This window comes from Rutidosis leptorrhynchoides, chromosome 6 (assembly GCF_046630445.1).
Source record: "Rutidosis leptorrhynchoides isolate AG116_Rl617_1_P2 chromosome 6, CSIRO_AGI_Rlap_v1, whole genome shotgun sequence".
NCBI classification, from domain to species: Eukaryota; Viridiplantae; Streptophyta; class Magnoliopsida; order Asterales; family Asteraceae; genus Rutidosis; species Rutidosis leptorrhynchoides.
In genome coordinates, this window is record NC_092338.1 from 189,935,054 (window position 1) to 189,959,929 (window position 24,876).

The 24,876-nt window shown below is 32.3% G+C and overlaps 1 pseudogene; it reads left to right on the forward strand.

Moving 5' to 3' along the window:
- Nucleotides 1-6,422: 6,422 nt before the first annotated feature.
- LOC139855562 (cell division cycle 20.1, cofactor of APC complex-like) lies at nt 6,423-8,210 on the forward strand (annotated as a pseudogene).
- Nucleotides 8,211-24,876: the final 16,666 nt, after the last annotated feature.

Below are 24,876 nucleotides of genomic sequence, written 5' to 3' on the forward strand. Positions count from 1 at the left end.
AAGTATTTTGATAAGTGTATTTAAGTCTTTCAAAAGTGTATAAATACATATTAAAACACTACATGTATATACATTTTAACCGAGTCGTTAAGTCATCGTTAGTCGTTACATGTAAGTGTTGTTTTGAAACCTTTAGGTTAACGATCTTGTTAAATGTTGTTAACCCAATGTTTATAATATCAAATGAGATTTTAAATTATTATATTATCATGATATTATCATGTATGAATATCTCTTAATATGATATATATACATTAAATGTCTTTACAACGATAATCGTTACATATATGTCTCGTTTAAAAATCATTAAGTTAGTAGTCTTGTTTTTACATATGTAGTTCATTATTAATATACTTAATGATATGTTTACTTATCATAGTATCATGTTAACTATATATATATCCATATATATGTCATCATATAGTTTTTACAAGTTTTAACGTTCGTGAATCACCGGTCAACTTGGGTGGTCAATTGTCTATATGAAACATATTTCAATTAATCAAGTCTTAACAAGTTTGATTGCTTAACATGTTGGAAACATTTAATCATGTAAATATCAATCTCAATTAATATATATAAACATGGAAAAGTTCGGGTCACTACACACCTCACCATGATTCGCCAATTCTCTCTCTCTAAACTCGTGATAACCATCAACCAACATAACCACGAACCCAGCTCAAACCACCATCATTTAAACCGTCGCTGAAACTGTTGGTTCTTTATTTCTGTTTCTGTTTAAAAATGACTCAACCCCCCACTTAGCAGCTACCATGCGTGTTGCTGCAGCCCTTATGAACTACTGCCTAATTACCTTGGTTCATTCGAAGAGTACTAACACTGCTGCTGCTCGTATAGTTTCTAAATACAGGTTATTCAAAGATCCTTCGAATAACATAACTACAATTATTAAATATGGTTATTTTAAATAAAGAATTGCTAGTAAAGTCGTGATAGTTGCTCTTTTTATAACCGAACAAGACAAAAGAAAAACTTCAAAGTGTGGACTCTTGTGTGCACCACTTGTATCCCACTCAAAGAACTTTACAGCTAATGAATCGATGATTAATTGCAATATCCTAAAATAAAAATCCCACGATGTAACTTGCTATTCCTTTCCATTATTATTCAAATGATACGTGCCATAAATCTAACTACTTGGGCCGAGTTATTTTTTTTTCCTGTTAAACCATCGTGAGTTGCACAACAGCTCCTACTTCTATTTAAGCTATAACCAAAAACCATGGTTGTATAGAGATGACAGACGATTAAATGATGACGATACATGATGGTAACCGAAGCTTTGATGATGATGTTTAGGATCGTTGTTAATAATGATGGTAGTGATGTCAATAATGATCATAGGGGAAAGATAGAGTGATGATAATCATTAATATTAAATTATGATGATGATATGGCTCGATAATAAAAATAACATACGGTGTATGATGGTGATTCACGATTGAAAAGAGGATGATTCATTATGATGATACACGTTCAATATAATGATTATTAGAAGAAAAATAAATATGATGATGGATACGTATGTTTATGATAGAGACGTGATGCCCTAATCGTACATGTTCTTCCTTTTCTGATCCGAGATGTTTGAAATTGGGCCGATGGATTAGGCTAGTTAAATGAGCTACTAATTTGGGCCATTAATTACTAATTGGACTAGGGTACCTATGGGTTAAATGAATTTGGTCAATGATTTAATCCAGAAAGAATCAGATGGACGAATGGTTTGGGAGTGAGTTAGGGGAACGAGAGGTCATGGGTTCGAGCTTGGTATGGGACAATTTTTTTTAGAAAAGCTTTTAAAGGTAGTCTTCTTTTATTATTTATTCATTATTATTATTATTATTATTATTATTATTATTATTATTATTATTATTATTATTATTATTATTATTATTATTATTATTATTGTTATAATTATTATTATGATTATGATTGTTATTATTAGTAATTTGGGAATTATTATTAATATTGTAGTTACAAGTATTATAAATATCACTAATGTTATTATCATTATTATTATTATTAATTATTAAGAATATTATTATTATTATTATTATTATTACTATCATTAAGTATTAAAATTATAATTATTATTAGTAATATTACGATTATGTATTACGAACATTAGTTATTAGTATTATCATCATTGCTAATACAAGTATTAGTAACATTTATAAATTTTATTATTAATATTATTAATAAAAGTATTATTAATTAAGATTACCACTAGTGATAAGATAGTTATAATTATTATTATCATTATCAAGTATTAGGTATTATTATCAAAATTGTTATTTTCATTACCATTACTATTAAATTATTCATTTTATTAAAAACTACTAATATTATCATTATTATGAGATTCATTATAAAAACTATCGTTAATATTATCATTCTTAATATTGTTATCATTATTAATAATATTAGTACTATCATTATTATTATTGATATCACTTAAAATATTATCTTAGTATTAATTAACAAATGGTATATATATATATATATATATATATATATATATATATATATATATACATATAACATAACAAAATTTAATATTTTTATGTATAAAATAAATATACGAAATATATATATATTAATAATATAAAAAGGATATAACTAATAAACTTATATATATATTTACTCGGTTACCATTATGTATATTAATATATATACAAATGATATAGGTTCGTGAATCCGAGGCCAACCCTGCATTGTTCAATTGTTCAATATAGTCATATGTATTTTTACTACAAAATACATTAGGTGAGTTTCATTAATCCCTTTTTAAATGCTTTTGCAATATATATTTTTGGGACTGAGAATACATGCGCTGCTTTTATAACTGTTTTACGAAATAGACACAAGTAATTGAAACTACATTCTATGGTTGAATGATCGAAGTCGAATATGCCCCTTTTTATTAAGTCTGGTAATCTAAGAATTAGGGAACAGACACCCTAATTGACGCGAACTCTAAAGATAGATCTATCGGGCCCAACAAGCCCCATCCAAAGTACCGGATGCTTTAGTACTTCGAAATTTATTTCATGTCCGAAGGAGGATCCTAGAATGATGGGGATATTCTTATATACATATTGTGAATGTCGGTTACCAGGTGTTCAATCCATATGAATGATATTTTTGTCTCTATGCACGGGACGTATGTTTATGAGAAATAGAAATATGAAATTTTGTGGTCTATTAATATTATGAAATGTTTATTTATGTTAAACTAATGAACTCACCAACCTTTTGGTTGACACTTGAAAGCATGTTTATTCTCAGGTATGAAAGAAATCATCCGCTATGCATTTGCTCATTTTAAGGATATTACTTGGAGTCGTTCATGACATATTTCAAAAGACGTTGCATTCGAGTCATTGAAGTTCATCAAGATTATTACTAAGTCATTTATAGTTTAGATATATTATGAAATGGTATGCATGTCTGTCAACTTACGATGAAATGAAAGTTTGTATTTAAAAAACGAATGCAATGTTTGTAAAATGTATCATATAGAGGTCAAGTACCTCGTGATGTAATCAACTGTTGTGAATCGTTTATAATCGATGTGGACTTCGTCCGGATGGATTAGAACGGGTCCTTTCATTTGGAACCTTCCATCCACATTCCGCACCATGAACTAGTTTATTTTATGTATCCTTGAATAATATTAATGTATGTAATGGTTAAATTTTATGTAATAATTAAATTTTATGAGATATTAATTTGTGACTTTTTTATTTTATATGTATTTTATTTTATAAAATATAATTTGTATTTATATTCAATAAAAAATAAAAAATAAAAAATAAAAAATAAAAAATAAAACTAGTAAAACCTACAAGAAATTGACACATACATGGGGCGTCAGGGTTAATGAGTGTCAAAAACTGACACTGCTACGTCACATGCAGATTACACTTTTTGGCTCCGATATTAGCAATCGCGATTGGTAGTGCCACTAATCAAGCGTGGTGTGTGTATCAAGCATTTTTGAAGACATTGTATCGACCGTTTGTGAAAAAAAATAAAAAAAAAAATCAATAAATTTACGTTGATGTTGCAGCGAAAAGTTTCTTAACATTTTTTTATTTTTTTAAATGTAATATTTTATTTTTAATTATATATACTAACAATATCCAACTCATTTTACATCGGCAATTTCTTTCTCAAAACTCTCAAATACTTTTATTTTCTTAACTTCAAAATGTCAAAAAAATAAAATAAATAAATAAATAAATAACAAACAAAAATAACTCAACGTTAACACTCAGCGTCCATTAACATCCGGTAACAATATGTGACAATAGTTAATCGATAACAACGCTCAACATAGTATTTTCCTTCACCACAAGGATCGTTGTTGACCGTCTTTTTGGCATTGCTGGCCGTTTTTTTAACCGTTTCTAGTTTCGTTGCAACAGTAGCATGGTAAAATTGTTACGACGCCCATTTTAGCCATTTTTCATAACAGTATCTATATCTCTTTTACATTTAGTATGTCTCACAATTTGCACTACAAAATCATAACTTAGGGTTCCAAATGTTTTTATACACTTTTTCATCACTTTTTCTATCTATTTTCAACATATTAATGAACAACATAAAATATGAAGTCATGCGGTTTAATCTTTGCGGATGAACCCAAAGACGAGATTATTTTCAGTTACTATGGTCAATCTCATCTTCTAAACCTCACATCCAACATACACAACTTTACATACGGAGGGAGCGTGAACTTCACATTAACGTTTATGGGACCATTATTTTTTGGAGACGCCTAAGAGTGCGTTTGCTTACCCCTTAATTGAATTGTTCAACACTGAATGTTGAACCATTTAACATTCAACGCGTTTGTTTCTGTCCTCTGAATGACATATGGTGTAACGCCCCTTAGACCGGGCATAACTGTAAGATTACTGCTTTAATATTTTTTCCGTCACATATTAATAGTTCTTAAACAAAAAATACATAGTTTAAGAAAAATTTCATCATTACACCGTATATTTTTTGTTTACTTTATAGTTTACTTCCTATTTTTTATCAATTTTGTTTGTCTTATATGCAAAAGTCAAAGGTACGAAGGAATCAAATGAAATAGTTATGTATCAATATGAGACGTATAGAATATAAATAGAGTTAAGAGTTTAGTGACATGGAAGCTATATAAAAATGTATTTGTATATATAGATATACACAAGGTTGAAAAAGACACGTGACGGGGTTGAAATAGTCGAGACCTTAAAACATCAAGACGGGGTCGAGTCGGTAAAAATGGGGGGGTCGACACGGACATTGACTGACGTTGACTTTTACATGTATAAATATATATATACACATATTCTAAAGTAAAAAATTTATTCGTTGACAAGTTTATACCTATAATCGCTATTATCGTTAGTATAATACCAAGAAGTAACACTAAACTACGCCAATTTTTGTCGCTTTGACAGAGTTTTGACCGATTGTAACTGAATTTTTAACATTTGACCGGTGTTGACCCGACATTTCCCTCATTTTTGACTCGACTTTTGACCGTAAACCACATTATTAAAAGATGTGATGATATCGAGACGGGCTAGTCATCAAAACATCACAACGAGCGTCGCAACGGACGTCATTTACAACAATGGATATACATATAGTACATAAAAAATTTATCTAATAGTAGAAAATTTGATAAAATTAAATTAAGGTAACAGTTAAATACTTGTAAAAAGCAAGTTCTTTTTACTCGTACAGTAGTAGATTAGAGTTTTGTACCGTGAAATTAGCATCAAAAAGTGTTGGTAGTATATTTTTGAATTATAACATCCCTAAAATTGGCGGGAGTTTATTGGCGGCGGAGGGAATTTTATTTACGCGCTTTCTCTCTAGATATTTTACAAACTACGCCTGCAATCTACGCAACCAACAGCTCATTAATTCTTCAACGGCTGTTTTGTTGATCTTAGTATTTGTATTTATATATTTGCCTTAATTTCTTGATTCAATCGAATTTGGTTATATTTTGTTTTTATATTTAGGTCATACTACAAACGTTATCACTTTCTCTCTCTATTGTTTGCAATCTAAGCAACCAACAATCCCATTATTATTTCTTCTTCAACGGTTGTAATATAGATCTTACGAATTAGTAGTATCAATATTGATTGCTTGCTTGCCCTAATTTCTTTTGCAGGATTTAATCCAATTTGGGTTATATTTTGTTTTTATATTTAGATCATACTACAAACGTTATCGCTTTCTCTCTGTACTGTTTGCAATCTAAGCAACCAGCAGTCTCATTAATTCTTCAAACGTTATATTGCGTGCCCTAATTTGTTTTGCAGGGTTTAATCGATATTCTTTTTTATTTTATTTTATTTATGTCTGTTACTAATAAAGTTATGGATGCAGGATCTACATCGTTTCCAGATTTTAAATCACAATCACGTTGCACTCTTGAGGAACAGTTCATTCGAAAACGGAAATTTCGTGAAAATGTAAGCACTTTTCTGTAATTTAGGGCTTTTTCAATTGATTGTTCAATTGGTTACTGAATTAGGGTTTTTATGATCATTACATAGTTAATAACTGAGTGTTTTTATTTATTTGATAAATGTTTAGTTGGATCGCTTCATACCGAATAGATCAGCTATGGATTTCGATTTTGCTCGTTACATGCTAACCGAAGCTACAAAAGGTAAGGAAAACTCCAAAATTATCTCACCATCTAGTGAAGTGTACTTGAAGCATTTGAAGGATACCTTCAACATGAACAGAACCAAAGCCTCCAACACCCATTGAACAGATCCCCAGTTACTTTACTTCATCAGATCACTACTTGAAACCCGGAAAGGCCTGCAGATTCATTCCTAAGGTGTGTCTTATTTTTAATCCTGTGTTTTTGTTGTCAGATGTTTATGTTATTAGATTGTAATACGAGTATTTTTTTCGATTGATTGCTGAGATATGTTTTTGATTATTTTATATAGGCTCCAGAATGAACATTGGATGCAGCAGGTCTTATTGATGATCACTGCTTAAATCTAATGGTCTGGGGAAGCAAAAATGTTGTTGCGATTGCTTTTGGTAACACAGTGTTTCTATGTGATGGTAGTCATGGTACATCTAATAAAGCATTATAATTTGTGACTGTTGATGATGAAAGTGAGCCCGTGACAAGTGTCAAATGGGCACCCGATGGCAACCGCCTCTCACTCAGATTAAACAATTCTGATGTACAACTATGGGATTCATCTTCTAACCAATTGGTAAAGATCTGATCTTTGTTAATTAACCTTGTGTTATAATTTCTTGATTTGTTTGACCATGTTAATTAATTTGTCCTCATTTTTTTATTGAATCAGTTGGACACATTGGAAGGTAGTCATGATTTTTGTGTTGGAGCAATGGATTGGAATAACAATATTCTCACGACAGGAGATGTGAATGGTCGGATCGTGAACACTGATTTTAGAATAGGATCACGTATAGTTGAGACCTACTCAGGCCACCACCGAGAAGTTTGTGGGCTAAAATGGTCAGCTTCAGGTCAACTATTAGCCAGTGGTGGAAATGACCATCTTCTTCACATTTGGGACCGTTCAATGGCCTCAAGGACAGCTCGGGCCCAATATCTTCACAGGCTCGAACACACAGCTGCAGTGAGAGCCCTTGCCTGGTGTCCCTTCCATGCTAATGTTCTTGCTTCAGGGGGTTGTGGTGGTGGTCAAGAGTGTATTAAGTTTTGGAACACGCGCACAGGTGCATGCTTGAACTCAGTGGACACGGGATCACAAGTGTGTGCACTTTTATGGAACAAGAATGGACGCTAGTTGCTGAGCTCACATGGGTCCACCCAAAATCAGCTGACTCTGTGGAGGTACCCCTTAATGGTAAAAATGGCTGAGCTCACTGGTCATACATCTAGAGTTCTTTATATGTCACAGGTAATGTCAAAATTAAAAGTCAAACTTTCCTTGTGTGCTCAAATTGGTCAAAACTTAAAAGTCAAACACTAATTAATACTGTAATGTGATAATTTGCAGAGCCCAGATGGATGTACAGTTGTATCTACTGCAGGAGACGAGACATGAAAATTTTGGAACATTTTTGGGCAGCCTGAAGTAGCTACAAAAGCTGCACCTAAATCCAACCCTGAGCCATTTGCTCACTTGAACCGTATTCGTTAATATATGCTCGATAAGTAGAATCACTTATAGATACACTGCTTGTGTATCCATCTTTTAAAGATGTTATCTTGTAAATCTCTCTTGGTTGTTTTTTTTCCTTCACTTCTAAGGTATTCCACGTTAAAAAGATATCTGGTGTTGCTTTAAGTATTTAGTCATCTAATTTCATTATATTTGGATAAGGAGGAATATAGAAGCATTTATTATCAAATCTGAGGTTTATGCAACCTGAAAGTTTACCTTTTCCACCATAATAATTAAACGTTTTATAACTCAGTTGTTTAGTCTATTGTTTAATCCATAAATTTTCCAAGTTTCTAATTGTTGGCGGTTGATAGTATTTATATGTATGATGACATGTAACCATATTTGGCGATTTAGATCGTGGGAAGTGAGTTTAGTCAGAGATGACTCTGCGGTCGTCAAAATGGAGCAGGTGGTTGACGATCTATGTTATAAGCTTTTAAAATTTGTTTAGGATAGTTCTCTATTCTACAATAATATGTTTGTTATTAATGTACTGTTTAAACACCATAACATGATAATGTAGATATGAGGATGTCAACAGAACATTATATGAAAACTGGAATGGAACTATGGAAGAGTAAAAGGAAGAATGGAGGCACAAAAGGATATTGGCAAAAGGGGGATAATTAGAAGTGTTTTTGATGATGTATTTTTCAATGTTTTGATTTCTCTGTATTTGAACAGATGTATCTTTCTGTAGTTGATGTGGAATAAAATTTTACCTTTTGGAAAAAAAATGATCATCATCAGTTTCGGATAACATTACAACTACTGAACAACAAAAAACTGTCAAAAAAATTTAGTTACAGTAGGAGCATCACCATCTGTCAGATACCCTAACATAAAAGAGCAAGAACCCACTAACACTCATCACTCACAACAAACCCAATTGCCAATTTCATTCACAGACCCTAATATTGATGTGTTGGTTGAGGGGTATTTGAAAATTGATGAAAAGGTGGAAGATTTGAAGAGAAATGATATAACCCTTGAATCTTTAGGTGGTTCGAGTCGTCGAGTGGTGAAAAAAATGACTAAATTAGCTTTGAAAACAGCTAAAGATTAGTGGGAAAGGGTTTAATTTTTGACTAATAGGATATCATTTGTGATGACCCGGGAATTTCCGACCAAATTTAAACTTCAAATCTCTATATGATTTCGACACGATGAGAAAAGTTATTCTAATTGAGTCTCTAAATTTTAGGACTGTTTACATAAACCTGTGACTATTCCTGATGGTTCACGAACAATTGCTTGTATATATATATATATATATATATATATATATATATATATATATATATATATATATATATGTATATGTATAGAAATATAAATACAAATGTATATATACTATTTTGAATTAATTAAGTATACTTTAAAAATGAAAGATAAGATTTGAATAAATAAATTATGAATTAAAATGAAATTATATATGAGTTATATATATGAAAATTATTATATGTATATTGTAATAATATATATATATATATATATATATATATATATATATATATATATATACAGTGTGTAAATATTCAAATATATATTTTAAAATTAGTAAACATTGCATATGTAATAAATTGTAGAATTTAGATACTAAAATATAATTACAAGTTTAATCACAGTTGCTATATTATTATTGCAGACATTATTATTACTAGTATTAATGATATATGTACTATTAATATTATTAATAAAATTTGATGTATTTGATTTGATATATTATTATTATTATTATTATTAATATTATTAGTATAATTATTATTATTGATAAAGATGATATAATTATAATTAGTATAATTAGTCAAATTGTATTATTATTAATGATATAATTATAATTAAAAGATTAGGATCACAAAAATAAAGATGATAACTATATGTATTATTATTGATATCAATATATCATTTAATTAGTTCCATTAAAGGAATATGATCTGTAAAACAAGAATTCGTAGAGGGTTGTTACACATCATAATCCACTCATATATCCTTGTCTCTAAATCTTATAAAACAACAAAATTAGATGGATAACAGATACAAAATATGTTTGGGATCTTTACTTTTTTTTCTTTTTCTTCCCTGATTCATGCACCTATCGATTTCAATTGCTATACAGCCACGATCACTTCACTATCTTTATTTATTTTTCTGTTATAATTGAACAACATTATCATTATATATCTCAAAACCATCCTCTTCTCTTCAATATATCTATCTTTACTCTCAATATATATCTACAATATACATTTACACAGCTCGATCAACCTACAATTGCCACACCCTAAACCACCTTCTTCGTGAACCCACAACCCGTATCAATAACCATCTATCACCTTGTCTTGTATCAACCATGTACAATGACTAGCAACCGCAGCACCATCATACATCACCACCATGTCACCCTCTCTTCCTCATACCATCCATCACCATCTTCAAACAAACGAGCCACCACTACACCCGCCAGCTCTACCATCACAAACCACTCACCATCTCTCCCTTCTATTCGTGACCCATTACCTTACCTTAAAACCCACTACCACCTCACCATGATTCGCCAATTCTCTCTCTCTAAACTCGTGATAACCATCAACCAATATAACCACGAACCCAGCTCAAACCACCATCATTTAAACCGTCGCTGAAACTATTGGTTCTTTATTTCTGTTTCTGTTTAAAAATGACTCAACCCCCCACTTAGCAGCTACCATGCGTGTTGCTGCAGCCCTTATGAACTACTGCCTAATTACCTTGGTTCATTTGAAGAGCACTAACACTGCTGCTGCTTGTATAGTTTCTAAATATAGGTTATTCAAAGCTCCTTCGAATAACATAACTACAATTATTAAATATGGTTATTTCGAATAAAGAATTGCTAGTAAAGTCGTGATAGTTGCTCTTTTTATAACCGAACAAGACAAAAGAAAAACTTCAAAGTGTGGACTCTTGTGTGCACCACTTGTATCCCACTCAAAGAACTTTACAGCTAATGAATCGATGAGTAATCGCAATATCCTAAAATAAAAATCCCACGATGCAACTTGCTATTCCTTTCCATTATTATTCAAATGATACGTGCCATAAATCTAACTACTTGGGCCGAGTTATTTTTTTTCCCGTTAAACCATCGCGAGTTGCACAACAGCTCCTACTTCTATTTAAGCTATAAACAAAAACCATGGTTGTATAGAGATGACAGACGATTAAATGATGACGATACATGATGGTAACCGAAGCTTTGATGATGATGTTTAGGATCGTTGTTAATAATGATGGTAGTGATGTCAATAATGATCATAGGGGAAAGATAGAGTGATGATAATCAATAATATTAAATTATGATGATGATATGGCTCGATAATAAAAATAACATACGATGTATGATGGTAATTCATGATTGAAAAGAGGATGATTCATTATGATGATACACGTTCAATATAATGATGATTAGAAGAAAAATAAATATGATGATGGATACGTATGTTTATGATAGAGACGTGATGCCCTAATCGTACATGTTCTTCCTTTTCTGATCCGAGATGTTTGAAATTGGGCCGATGGATTAGGCTAGTTAAATGAGCTACTAATTTGGGCCATTAATTACTAATTGGACTAGGGTACCTATGGGTTAAATGAATTTGGTCAATGATTTAATCCAGAAAGAATCAGATGGACGAGTGGTTTGGGAGTGAGTTAGGGGAACGAGAGGTCATGGGTTCGAGCTTGGTATGGGACAATTTTTTTTAGAAAAGCTTTTAAAGGTAGTCTTCTTTTATTATTTATTCATTATTATTATTATTATTATTATTATCATTATTATTATTATTATTATTATTATTATTATTATTATTATTATTATTATTATTATTATTATTATGATCATTATTATTGTTATAATTATAATTATTATTATGATTGTCATTATTAGTAATATGGGAATTATTATTAATATTGTAGTTACAAGTATTATAAATATCACTAATGTTATTATCATTATTATTATTATTATTAATTATTAAGAATATTATTATTATTATTATTATTATTATTATTATTACTATCATTAAGTATTAAAATTATAATTATTATTAGCAATATTACGATTATGTATTACGAACATTAGTTATTAGTATTATCATCATTGCTAATACAAGTATTAGTAACATTTATAAATTTTATTATTAATATTATTAATAAAAGTATTATTAATTAAGATTACCACTAGTGATAAGATAGTTATAATTATTATTATCATTATCAAGTATTAGGTATTATTATCAAAATTGTTATTTTCATTACCATTACTATTAAATTATTCATTTTATTAAAAACTACTAATATTATCATTATTATGAGATTCATTATAAAAACTATAGTTAATATTATCATTCTTAATATTGTTATCATTATTAATAGTATTAGTACTATCATTATTATTGCTGATATCACTTAAAATATTATCTTAGTATTAATAAACAAATGGTGTATATATATATATATATATATATTAATACATATAACATAACAAAATTTAATATTTTTATGTATAAAATAAATATACGAAATATATATATATATATTAATAATATAAAAAGGATATAACTAATAAACTTATATATATATTTACTCGGTTACCATTATGTATATTAATATATATACAAATGATATAGGTTCTTGAATCCGAGGCCAACCCTGCATTGTTCAATTGTTCAATATAGTCATATGTATTTTTACTACAAAATACATTAGGTGAGTTTCATTAATCCCCTTTTAAATGCTTTTGCAATATATATTTTTGGGACTGAGAATACATGCGCTGCTTTTATAACTGTTTTACAAAATAGACACAAGTAATTGAAACTACATTCTATGGTTGAATGATCGAAGTCGAATATGTCCCTTTTTATTAAGTCTGGTAATCTAAGAATTAGGGAACAGACACCCTAATTGACGCGAACTCTAAAGATAGATCTATCGGGCCCAACAAGCCCCATCCAAAGTACCGGATGCTTTAGTACTTCGAAATTTATATCATGTTCGAAGGAGGATCCTAGAATGATGGGGATATTCTTATATGCATATTGTGAAAGTCGGTTACCAGGTGTTCAATCCATATGAATGATATTTTTGTCTCTATGCACGGGACGTATGTTTATGAGAAATAGAAATATGAAATTTTGTGGTCTATTAATATTATGAAATGTTTATTTATGTTAAACTAATGAACTCACCAACCTTTTGGTTGACACTTGAAAGCATGTTTATTCTCAGGTATGAAAGAAAACTTCCGCTGTGCATTTGCTCATTTTAAGGATATTACTTGGAGTCGTTCATGACATATTTCAAAAGACGTTGCATTCGAGTCATTGAAGTTCATCAAGATTATTACTAAGTCATTTATAGTTTAGATATATTATGAAATGGTATGCATGTCTGTCAACTTACGATGAAATGAAAGTTTGTATTTAAAAAACGAATGCAATGTTTGTAAAATGTATCATATAGAGGTCAAGTACCTCGTGATGTAATCAACTGTTGTGAATCGTTTATAATCGATGTGGACTTCGTCCGGATGGATTAGAACGGGTCCTTTCATTTGGAACCTTCCATCCACATTCCGCACCATGAACTAGTTTATTTTATGTATCCTTGAATAATATTAATGTATGTAATGGTTAAATTTTATGTAATAATTAAATTTTATGAGATATTAATTTGTGACTTTTTTATTTTATATGTATTTTATTTTATAAAATATAATTTGTATTTATATTCAATAAAAAATGAAAAAATAAAAAATAAAACTAGTAAAACCTACAAGAAATTGACACATACATGGGGCGTCAGGGTTAATGAGTGTCAAAAACTGACACTGCTACGTCACATGCAGATTACTTTTTTTGGCTCCGATATTAGCAATCGCGATTGGTAGTGCCACTAATCAAGCGTGGTGTGTGTATCAAGCATTTTTGAAGACATTGTATCGACCGTTTGTGAAAACAATAAAAAAAAAATCAATAAATTTACGTTGATGTTGCAGCGAAAAGTTTCTTAACATTTTTTTATTTTTTTAAATGTAATATTTTATTTTTAATTATATATACTAACAATATCCAACTCATTTTACATCGGCAATTTCTTACTCAAAACTCTCAAATACTTTTATTTTCTTAACTTCAACATGTCAAAAAAATAAAATAAATAAATAAATAAATAACAAACAAAAATAACTCAACGTTAACACTCAACGTCCATTAACATCCGGTAACAATATGTGACAATAGTTAATCGATAACAACGCTCAACATAGTATTTTCCTTCACCACAAGGATCGTTGTTGACCGTCTTTTTGGCATTGCTGGCCGTTTTTTTAACCGTTTCTAGTTTCGTTGCAACAGTAGCATGGTAAAATTGTTACGACGCCCATTTTAGCCGTTTTTCATAACAGTATCTATATCTCTTTTACATTTAGTATGTCTCACAATTTGCACTACAAAATCATAACTTAGGGTTCCAAATGTTTTTATACACTTTTTCATCACTTTTTCTATCTATTTTCAACATATTAATGAACAACATAAAATATGAAGTCATGCGGTTTAATCTTTGCGGATGAACCCAAAGACGAGATTATTTTCAGTTACTATGGTCAATCTCATCTTCTAAACCTCACATCCAACATACACAACTTTACATTCGGAGGGAGCGTGAACTTCACATTAACGTTTATGGGACCATTATTTTTTGGAGACGCCTAAGAGTGCGTTTGCTTACCCCTTAATTGAATTGTTCAACACTGAATGTTGAACCATTTAACATTCAACGCGTTTGTTTCTGTCCTCTGAATGACATATGGTGTAATGCCCCTTAGACCGGGCATAACTGTAAGATTACTGCTTTAATATTTTTTCCGTCACATATTAATAGTTCTTAAACAAAAAATACATAGTTTAAGAAAAATTTCATCATTACACCGTATATTTTTTGTTTACTTTATAGTTTACTTCCTATTTTTTATCAATTATGTTTGTCTTATATGCAAAAGTCAAAGGTACGAAGGAATCAAATGAAATAGTTATGTATCAATATGAGACGAATAGAATATAAATAGAGTTAAGAGTTTAGTGACATAGAAGCTATATAAAAATGTATTTGTATATATAGATATACACAAGGTTGAAAAAGACACGAGACGGGGTTGAAACAGTCGAGACCTTAAAACATCAAGACGGGGTCGATGAAATGTCCCGTTCTTATTGATTAAAAACATTCCATATTAATTGATTTTGTTGCGAGGTTTTGACCTCTATATGAGACGTTTTTCAAAGACTGCATTCATTTTAAAACAAACCATAACCTTTATTTCATAAATAAAGGTTTAAAAAGCTTTACGTAGATTATCAAATAATGATAATCTAAAATAGCCTGTTTACACATGACCATTACATAATGGTTTACAATACAAATATGTTACATCGAAATCAGTTTCTTGAATGCAGTTTTTACACAATATCATACAAACATGGAATCCAAATCTTGTCCTTATTTTAGTATGCAACAGCGGAAGCTCTTAGTATTCACCTGAGAATAAACATGCTTTAAACGTCAACAAAAATGTTGGTGAGTTATAGGTTATATATATCAAATCGTAACAATAGACCACAAGATTTCATATTTCAATACACATCCCATACATAGAGATAAAAATCATTCATATGGTGAACACCTGGTAACCGACATTAACAAGATGCATATATAAGAATATCCCCATCATTCCGGGACACCCTTCGGATATGATATAAATTTCGAAGTACTAAAGCATCCGGTACTTTGGATGGGGTTTGTTAGGCCCAATAGATCTATCTTTAGGATTCGCGTCAATTAGGGTGTCTGTTCCCTAATTCTTAGATTACCAGACTTAATAAAAAGGGGCATATTCGATTTCGATAATTCAACCATAGAATGTAGTTTCACGTACTTGTATCTATTTTGTAAATCATTTATAAAACCTGCATGTATTCTCATCCCAAAAATATTAGATTTTAAAAGTGGGACTATAACTCACTTTCACAGATTTTTACTTCGTCGGGAAGTAAGACTTGGCCACTGGTTGATTCACGAACCTATAACAATATATACATATATATCAAAGTATGTTCAAAATATATTTACAACACTTTTAATATATTTTGATGTTTTAAGTTTATTAAGTCAGCTGTCCTCGTTAGTAACCTACAACAAGTTGTCCACAGTTAGATGTACAGAAACAAATCGATAAATATTATCTTGAATCAATCCACGACCCAGTGTATACGTATCTCAGTATTGATCACAACTCAAACTATATATATTTTGGAATCAACCTCAACCCTGTATAGCTAACTCCAACATTCACATATAGAGTGTCTATGGTTGTTCCGAAATATATATAGATGTGTCGACATGATAGGTCAAAACATTGTATACGTGTCTATGGTATCTCAAGATTACATAATATACAATACAAGTTGATTAAGTTATGGTTGGAATAGATTTGTTACCAATTTTCACGTAGCTAAAATGAGAAAAATTATCCAATCTTGTTTTACCCATAACTTCTTCATTTTAAATCCGTTTTGAGTGAATTAAATTGCTATGGTTTCATATTGAACTCTATTTTATGAATCAAAACAGAAAAAGTATAGGTTTATAGTCGGAAAAATAAGTTACAAGTCTTTTTTGTAAAGGTAGTCATTTCAGTCGAAAGAACGACGTCTAGATGACCATTTTAGAAAACATACTTCCACTTTGAGTTTAACCATAATTTTTGGATATAGTTTCATGTTCATAATAAAAATCATTTTCTCAGAATAACAACTTTTAAATCAAAGTTAATCATAGTTTTTAATTAACTAACCCAAAACATCCCGCGGTGTTACTACGACGGCGTAAATTCGGTTTTACGGTGTTTTTCGTGTTTCCAGGTTTTAAATCATTAAGTTAGCATATCATATAGATATAGAACATGTTTTTAGTTGATTTTAAAAGTCAAGTTAGAAGGATTAACTTTTGTTTGCGAACAAGTTTAGAATTAACTAAACTATGTTCTAGTGATTACAAGTTTAAACCTTCGAATAAGATAGCTTTATATGTATGAATCGAATGATGTTATGAACATCATTACTACCTTAAGTTCCTTGGATAAACCTACTGGAAAAGAGAAAAATAGATCTAGCTTCAACAGATCCTTGGATGGCTCGAAGTTCTTGAAGCAGAATCATGACACGAAAACAAGTTCAAGTAAGATCATCACTTGAAATAAGATTGTTATAGTTATAGAAATTGAACCAAAGTTTGAATATGATTATTACCTTGTATTAGAATGATAACCTACTGTAAGAAACAAAGATTTCTTGAGGTTGGATGATCACCTTACAAGATTGGAAGTGAGCTAGCAAACTTGAAAGTATTCTTGATTTTATGTAACTAGAACTTGTAGAATTTATGAAGAACACTTAGAACTTGAAGATAGAACTTGAGAGAGATCAGTTAGATGAAGAAAATTGAAGAATTAAAGTGTTTGTAGGTGTTTTTGGTCGTTGGTGTATGGATTAGATATAAAGGATATGTAATTTTGTTTTCATGTAAATAAGTCATGAATGATTACTCATATTTTTGTAATTTTATGAGATATTTCATGCTAGTTGCCAAATGATGGTTCCCACATGTGTTAGGTGACTCACATGGGCTGCTAATAGCTGATCATTGGAGTGTATATACCAATAGTACATACATCTAAAAGCTGTGTATTGTACGAGTACGAATACGGGTGCATACGAGTAGAATTGTTGATGAAATTGAACGAGGATGTAATTGTAAGAATTTTTGTTAAGTAGAAGTATTTTGTTAAGTGTATTGAAGTCTTTCAAAAGTGTATAAATACATATTAAAATACTACATGTATATACATTTTAACTGAGTCGTTAAGTCATCGTTAGTCGTTACATGTAAGTGTTGTTTTGAAACCTTTAGGTTAACGATCTTGTTAAATGTTGTTAACCCAATGTTTATAATATCAAATGAGATTTTAAATTATTATATTATCATGTATGAATATCTCTTAATATGATATATATACATTAAATGTCTTTACAACGATAATCGTTACATATATGTCTCGTTTAAAAATCATTTAGTTAGTAGTCTTGTTTTTACATATGTAGTTCATTGTTAATATACTTAATGATATGTTTACTTATCATAGTATCATGTTAACTATATATATATCCATATATATGTCATCATATAGTTTTTACAAGTTTTAACGTTCGTGAATCACCGGTCAACTTGGGTGGTCAATTGTCTATATGAAACATATTTCAATTAATCAAGTCTTAACAAGTTTGATTGCTTAACATTTTGGAAACATTTAATCATGTAAATATCAATCTCAATTAATATATATAAACATGGAAAAGTTCGGGTCACTACAGTACCTACCCGTTAAATAAATTTCGTCCCGAAATTTTAAGCTGTTGAAGGTGTTGACGAATCTTCTAGAAATAGATGCGGGTATTTCTTCTTCATCTGATCTTCACGCTCCTAGGTGAACTCGGGTCCTCTACGAGCATTCCATCGAACCTTAAAAATTGGTATCTTATTTTACTTAAGTCTTTTAACCTCACGATCCATTATTTCGACGGGTTCTTCGATGAATTGAAGTTTTTCGTTGATTTGGATTTCATCTAACGGAATAGTGAGATCTTCTTTAGCAAAACATTTCTTCAAATTCGAGACTTGGAAAGTGTTATGTACAGCCGCGAGTTGTTGAGGTAACTCAAGTCGGTAAGCTACTGGTCCGACACGATCAATAATCTTGAATGGTCCAATATACCTTGGATTTAATTTCTCTCGTTTACCAAATCGAACAACGCCTTTCCAAGGTGCAACTTTAAGCATGACCATCTCTCCAATTTCAAATTCTATATCTTTTCTTTTAATGTCAGCGTAGCTCTTTTGTCGACTTTGGGCGGTTTTCAACTGTTGTTGAATTTGGATGATCTTCTCGGTAGTTTCTTGTATAATCTCCGGACCCGTAATCTGTCTATCCCCCACTTCACTCCAACAAATCAGAGACCTGCACTTTCTACCATAAAGTGCTTCAAACGGCGCCATCTCAATGCTTGAATGGTAGCTGTTGTTGTAGGAAAATTCTGCTAACGGTAGATGTCGATCCCAACTATTTCCAAAATCAATAACACATGCTCGTAGCATGTCTTCAAGCGTTTGTATCGTCCTTTCGCTCTGCCCATCAGTTTGTGGATGATAGGCAGTACTCATGTCTAGACGAGTTCCTAATGCTTGCTGTAATGTCTGCCAGAATCTTGAAATAAATCTGCCATCCCTATCAGAGATAATAGAGATTGGTATTCCATGTCTGGAGACGACTTCCTTCAAATACAGTCTTGCTAACTTCTCCATCTTGTCATCTTCTCTTATTGGCAGGAAGTGTGCTGATTTGGTGAGACGATCAACTATTACCCAAATAGTATCAAAACCACTTGCAGTCCTTGGCAATTTAGTGATGAAATCCATGGTAATGTTTTCCCATTTCCATTCCGGGATTTCGGGTTGTTGAAGTAGACCTGATGGTTTCTGATGCTCAGCTTTGACCTTAGAAGACGTCAAACATTCTCCTACGTATTTAGCAACATCAGCTTTCATACCCGGCCACCAAAAATGTTTCTTGAGATCCTTGTACATCTTCCCCGTTCCAGGATGTATTGAGTATCTGGTTTTATGAGCTTCTCTAAGTACCATTTCTCTCATATCTCCAAATTTTGGTACCCAAATCCTTTCAGCCCTATACCGGATTCCGTCTTCCCGAATATTAAGATGCTTCTCCGATCCTTTGGGTATTTCATCCTTTAAATTTCTCTCTTTTAAAACTCCTTGTTGCGCCTCCTTTATTTGAGTAGTAAGGTTATTGTGAATCATTATATTCATAGATTTTACTCGAATGGGTTCTCTGTCCTTCCTGCTCAAGGCATCGGCTACCACATTTGCCTTCCCCGGGTGGTAACGAATCTCAAAGTCGTAATCATTCAATAATTCAATCCACCTACGCTGCCTCATATTCAGTTGTTTCTGATTAAATATGTGTTGAAGACTTTTGTAGTCGGTATATATAATACTTTTGACCCCATATAAGTAGTGCCTCCAAGTCTTTAATGCAAAAACAACCGCGCCTAATTCCAAATCATGCGTCGTATAATTTTGTTCGTGAATCTTCAATTGTCTAGACGCATAAGCAATCACCTTCGTTCGTTGCATTAATACACAACCGAGACCTTGCTTTGATGCGTCACAATAAATCACAAAATCATCATTCCCTTCAGGCAATGACAATATAGGTGCCGTAGTTAGCTTTTTCTTCAATAACTGAAACGCTTTCTCTTGTTCATCATTCCATTCAAATTTCTTCCCTTTATGCGTTAATGCAGTCAAGGGTTTTGCTATTCTGGAAAAGTCTTGGATGAACCTTCTGTAGTAACCAGCTAGTCCTAAAAACTGGCGTATGTGTTTCGGAGTTTTCGGGGTTTCCCACTTTTCAACAGTTTCTATCTTTGCCGGATCCACCTTAATACCTTCTTTGTTCACTATGTGACCGAGGAATTGAACTTCTTCCAACCAAAATGCACACTTTGAAAACTTAGCGTACAATTCTTCCTTCCTCAATACTTCTAACACCTTTCTCAAATGTTCACCGTGTTCTTGGTCATTCTTTGAGTAAATAAGTATGTCATCAATGAAAACAATGACAAACTTGTCAAGGTATGGTCCACACACTCGGTTCATAAGGTCCATGAACACAGCTGGTGCATTAGTTAAACCAAACAGCATGACCATAAACTTGTAATGACCGTAACGTGTTCTGAAAGCAGTCTTTGGAATATCATCTTCTTTCACCCGCATTTGATGATACCCGGAACGTAAGTCAATCTTTGAATAAACAGACGAGCCTTGTAGTTGATCAAATAAGTCATTGATTCTCGGTAGTGGGTAGCGGTTCTTGATGGTAAGTTTGTTCAACTCTCGGTAGTCGATACACAACCTGAATGTACCATCTTTCTTCTTGACAAACAAAACAGGAGCTCCCCACGGTGATGTGCTTGGTCGAATGAAACCACGCTCTAAAAGTTCTTGTAATTGGCTTTGCAGTTCTTTCATCTCGCTGGGTGCGAGTCTGTAAGGAGCACGAGCTATTGGTACAGCTCCTGGTACAAGATCTATTTGAAATTCAACGGATCGATGTGGGGGTAATCCCGTTAATTCTTTCAGAAATACATCGGGAAATTCTTTTGCAATGGGAACATCATTGATGCTCTTTTCTTCAGTTTGTACTTTCTCGACGTGTGCTAGAACAGCATAGCAACCTTTTCTTATTAGTTTTTGTGCCTTCAAATTACTAATAAGATGTAGCTTCGTGTTGCCCTTTTTTCCGTACACCATTAAGGGTTCTCGTTCTTCTCGTACAATGCGAATTGCATTTTTATAACATACGATCTCTGCTTTCACCTTCTTCAGCCAGTCCATGCCAACTATTACATCAAAACTCCCTAACTCTACTGGTATCAAATCAATCTTAAATATTTCGCTACCCAGTTTAATTTCTCGATTCCGGCATATATTATCTGCTGAAATTAATTTACCGTTTGCTAATTCAAGTAAAAATTTACAATCCAACGGCGTCAATGGACAACTTAATTTAGCACAAAAATCTCTACTCAAATAGCTTCTATCCGCACCCGAATCAAATAAAACGTAAGCAGATTTATTGTCAATAAGAAACGTACCCGTAACAAGCTCCGGGTCTTCCTGTGCCTCTACCGCATTAATATTGAAAACTCTTCCGCGGCCTTGTCCATTCGTGTTCTCCTAGTTCGAGCAATTTCTAATAATGTGGCCCGGTTTTCCACATTTATAACAAGCTACATTGGCATAACTTGCTCCGACACTACTTGCTCCGCCATTACTCGTTCCGACACCATTTGTTCCTTTCGTTCTGTTAACTCCTGGTCCGTAGACCTCACACTTCACTGCGCTATGACCATTTCTTTTACACTTGTTGCAAAATTTGGTGCAGAACCCTGAGTGATACTTTTCACACCTTTGGCATAGCTGCTTCTGATTGTTGTTGTTGTTGTTGCGGTTGTTATTGTTGTTGGGATGATTGTTGTAGTTGCTGTTGTTGTTGTTGTTGTTGTTGTTGTTGTTGTTGTTGGGCCGTTTGTTGTAGTTGCGATTGATGTTGCGATTGTTGAGATAATTGTTGCGATTATTATTGTAATTGCTGTTGTTGTTGTATTGGTGATTCTTATCACCATTTTCCTCCCACTTTCTTTTGACTTGCTTCACATTGGCCTCTTCAGCCGTCTGTTCTTTAATTCTTTCCTCAATCTGGTTCACTAGTTTGTGAGCCATTCTACATGCCTGTTGTATGGAGGCGGGCTCGTGTGAACTTATATCTTCTTGGATTCTTTCCGGTAATCCTTTCACAAACGCGTCGATCTTCTCTTCCTCATCTTCGAACGCTCCCGGACACAATAGGCATAATTCTGTGAATCGTCTTTCGTACGTGGTAATATCAAATCCTTGGGTTCTTAACCCTCTAAGTTCTGTCTTGAGTTTATTGACCTCGGTTCTGGGACGGTACTTCTCGTTCATCAAGTGCTTGAATGCTGACCACGGTAGTGCGTACGCATCATCTTCTCCCACTTGTTCTAGATAGGTATTCCACCATGTTAACACAGAACCTGTGAAGGTATGCGTAGCGTACTTCACTTTATCCTCTTCAGTACACTTACTTATGGCAAACACCGATTCGACCTTCTCGGTCCACCGTTTCAATCCGATCGGTCCTTCGGTTCCATCAAATTCCAAAGGTTTGCAGGCAGTGAATTCTTTGTAGGTGCATCCTACACGATTTCCTGTACTGCTAGATCCAAGGTTATTGTTGGTATGTAGCACAGCCTGTACTGCGGCTATGTTTGAAGCTAGAAAAGTACGAAATTCCTCTTCATTCATATTCACGGTGTGTCGAGTAGTCGGTGCCATTTCCTTCAAAATAGTCAAATGGAACAAGTTAATCATATAGAATATTAAGAGTAGTTAATAGTATTTCGTAGCATAATATGAACTCATTTATAAAAGCTTTTTCTTCATATTAGCGTTTTATAAGTTTAAATTCGGGTAGTACCTTCCCGTTAAAATCATACTTAGTAGCTAATATACAATTCAACTACTACAATTCTATATGAAAAACTGATTATAATAATATTTCGCGTTCAAACTTTTATACAATATTTTACAAACTTACAATACTGCTTATATTACATAAAGCATGAAATATAGCACACAATAACTTTGATACAAGATAGTTGTGAAGATAATTCTAGCTAGTACACAAGTCGTTCAGCAAAGGCAATAAAGACACGTAATTCATACGTCCATAAACAAGTCATGCATTCTGGTTTTACTAGGACTACTTCCCATCCTTGGTCTTGTGGAACATAACCGTTATGGCCGTTGATAAGACAGCGTGTTGTAACGTCGTCAAAGGGGCGAGGGTTACGTAATGACCAACAGTCTCGTAATAATCTAAAAACCTCATTTCTTACCCCAATTATCGACTCCGTCACTTGTGGGAACGTTTTGTTTAATAGTTGTAGCCCGATGTTCTTTTTCTCACTTTGGTGAGAAGTGAACATTACTAACCCGTAAGCATAACATGCTTCTTTATGTTGCATGTTAGTCGCTTTTTCTAAATCATGAAGTCCTATATTCGGATACATTGAGTCAAAATAATTTCTTAACCCGTTGCGTAAAATAGCATTTGGGTTCCCCGCAATATATGCGTCAAAGTAAACACATCGTAACTTATGGGTTTCCCAATGTGATATCCCCCATCTTTCAAACGAAAGTCTCTTATAAACCAAGACATTCTTGGAACATTCTTCGAATGTCTTACAAACTGATTTCGCCGTAAATAGTTGTGCCGAAGAATTCTGACCGACTCTAGACAGGATTCATCAATCAGGTCTCCGGGTAGGTCTCTTAAAATATTGGGTTGTCTATCCATTTTGTGTTTTTATACAGTAAAATAGACAAGAGTTAGATTCATAAAAAAAAAATACATATTAATACAAGCAATTTTTACATATATCATAAAGCATAAGCACACTATATTACATATATTACACCACACGAATACAAATATCTTATTCCGACTCGCTCGTTTCTTCTTCTTCGGTTTTGGTTCGTTTTGCCAAGTTTCTAGGGATATATGATGTTCTCCTAATACGAGCTGTCGTTTTCCACAACGGTTTAGAAAAACCTGGTGGTTTAGAGGTTCCCGGGTCATTGTTACAACTTAAGGGCTTCGGGGGTTGACGATACATATAAAGTTCATCGGGGTTGGAATTAGATTTCTCTATTTTTATGCCCTTTCCCTTATTATTTTCTTTTGTCTTTTTAAATTCAGTTGGGGTAATTTCTATAACATCATCGGAATTCTCGTCGGAATCCGATTCATCGGAGAATTGGTAATCCTCCCAATATTTTGCTTCCTTGGCGGAAACACCATTGACCATAATTAACC